The sequence below is a fragment of the Gavialis gangeticus genome, unplaced genomic scaffold, assembly GCF_001723915.1.
Source record: "Gavialis gangeticus isolate Ggan-Ray unplaced genomic scaffold, GavGan_comp1, whole genome shotgun sequence".
In the NCBI taxonomy this organism is placed as follows: Eukaryota; Metazoa; Chordata; order Crocodylia; family Gavialidae; genus Gavialis; species Gavialis gangeticus.
In genome coordinates this window covers 72,166,296-72,168,920 of record NW_017728993.1, presented here as the reverse complement: position 1 = coordinate 72,168,920, position 2,625 = coordinate 72,166,296, and the positions used below count along the sequence as shown (strand labels likewise).

The following is a 2,625-nucleotide window of genomic DNA, read 5'->3' as shown; positions in this document are numbered from 1 at the left end:
CAGCGCCCTGCCCTGCCCTGCCCTGCCCTGCCCTGCCCTGCCTCCCGGCTCTGCCCCGCGCCGTGCCCGGCCACGGCACCCCCGCCCCGTGTGCTGCCCCGGCACGTCCCTGCTCAGGACGGTGGCAGGGACACACACACTGCACCTGGGAGTGGCAGAGATGCACACGCAAGTGTGCGCGCGGACACACACACACACAAACACTGCACCAGAGAGTGGTAAGGACACACACACACACACTGCACCAAAGGATGACAAAGACACCCCCCGCTTCCTTGGAGCCTGCCGGGGAGAAGAGGGCCCCAGCCCAGCCCCGCCCGTCCCCAGGCCCTTGCAGCGCGTGTGGTGTTGCCGGATCCTGGCCCTCAGGCCCAGGCAGGAGCGCGGTTCTGCCCTGGGGGCAGGAGGAGCTGGGGGAGGTCTGTGGTAGGCACCCCGCTTCACCCCACAGCTTAGGGACCGTGGCACAGAGGCAGGGCAGAGGAAAAGGCTGCCCAGGGAAGCTAGAGAGGCAAGGATGTCCTGGGGTGAACGCTTTTATCGGACCAGCTGTAGCACTTGGGAGAGAATGAGGCAAGTTTTCAAAGGTGAGGCATTTTTCTTCAGGTCCCAGAGGTAAGCCAGCATTTTACTCCTCAGACCTGCATAAGAAGGTCCTGCGTTTTGAAAGGTTGTCTAACTGCATCCCGACTATACAGCTGGTCCCATAAAAGTATCACCCCGAGGGATCTGGGCCTCTCGCATAATTCCTGGACCATCAGGGCTACAGCACTACCCTAACACTACCTTTACTACTAGAAGAAATGGGGAGGGGGATACACAGCACGCAGCCCTATGACACAGCCAACCCCTCAAACCCAGGAGAAATGTACCACTGAAAAATCATGTGCGCCAACTTCAGTGCCCAGCAGAGTCGTTGCCCAGAGGGATCTTGTAAGGTCCGCCCTCCCTGTCCCTTTTCATGCTCCTAGTTCCTTTGCTCAATTAAACCTGGCTCCATCGCCATCTTGTGGCCAGGCGCTGTCATAGCGTCTGTCCGAGCAGCCGGCTGGAGACAGCTTAGTTTTGTGTCCGCTATAGAGTACATTTTCTGCACACGAAAGCCCAGGATAAATTATTCTGTAGTAATGTGTGTCCCCAGCCTGAGCAGGCTGGTGTTGGGCAGTTGAGAAAAGTCTGCTGCTTGGCAAGTACTAGGGGGATTCGCTGCTAGAGAGCAGGGGGGAAGGGTCACAGAGCAGGAGCACTAATGGTAACATGAGCACCTGAAGGCCAACTAGGGTCAAGGCAGTGATGGACACACAAAGACACACACAGACACCCCATCTAAAGAGATCGCAGCCTCTCTAGCCAAGGCAGATGGGTGGGGAGGGGGAAGAGAACAGGGGAGATATAGTATAAGCAAAAGAGATGCCAAGATGGCTCCATATGACATTTCTGCCACAATTTCTGGAGGAGATTGTTTTTAAAAGTTATAGCCCTGTCTTTGGAGGGCTAGCTAAGGCAAGGAAGGCAGGGGAATGTGGGATGGTAGGAAGAGCTGGAGTTAACAGCCTGATGGGGATGGGTGGATTGGAAGCAAGAGCTAGTTAGCAGAAAAGAGGGAAATGTCTATGAACGTTGACATCACTGGGTTCCCAGAAGTCCCTGCTCTGGTCACTGCTGCTGATCTCAGCTGCCAAATCCCCCCCTCCCCCTCATAAAAAAAAAAAAAAAGAAAGAGAAAAAATCAACTCTCTGCAGGCCAAAAGCATGACTGTCAGGGTGGCTTACAGAAATATACCCTAATGACTTCCAAAAGTAGCCCAATCTATTTGGACAGGAGCAAGAACAGTTGGGGTTGGGGTGACAGTGGCGGGAGGAGGGCTATAAACCTACAACAGAGGCTTCTTTGGGCATTTTAAACTTTAGTAACCCATGCGTATACAAGTACTACAGCTCACTGATTACAGCAAGGACAAAAGTAGAGGTATAATAGGTGGCTACTCTATTATTTCCTGTCAGTAGAGGCCTATCTTGGTCTGCTATCTGGTCCCATGTAAACCAGTACAGCCTGTTCCATGGTCAGGTTGTCGGTGAATAAATTGGTACCTCCACCTAGATTAGCCTAGGTGAGGAGGGGGTGTGTACACCCAGCAGGACTAAGAGTGTATGAGCTCCCTGTCACTTGAGCCAATGGCCATCCATACCTGGAGAGGAGGTCACTTTGCATGAAGAATCACCAATGATGCACAACATCTAAGGTTCCCCAATAGTCACAGCAACCTTGGGACTGACTTGACTAGACTATTATTAATTAAAAACACATGCATTGGTGGTATAGTGGTGAGCATAGCTGCCTTCCAAGCAGTTGACCCGGGTTCGATTCCCGGCCAATGCAGAATGATATACTTTTTTCCTCTAGAGAAAATGTATTCTAAGACAGTCAGGTGGATGAGAAACTGGCTGCAGGATAGAACCCAGAGAGTCGCAGCAAACAGATCTGTGTCATCCTGGTGAGAAGTGTGCAGCGGTGTCCCACAGGGGTCGGTATTCAGTCCAGTACTTTTCAACATCATTATTAACGATTTGGACGTGGGGGTGAAGAGCTCACTGGCCAAGTTCACAGATGACACCAAGTTATGA

General features: G+C 52.5%; 1 non-coding gene across 1 annotated transcript; it reads left to right on the top strand.

Annotated features, from left to right (window-relative positions):
* The first annotated feature begins 2,308 nt into the window (after window positions 1-2,308).
* On the top strand, window positions 2,309-2,380 carry TRNAG-UCC. The gene has a single exon. It is a non-coding gene; the product is annotated as a tRNA-Gly (tRNA).
* Window positions 2,381-2,625: the final 245 nt, after the last annotated feature.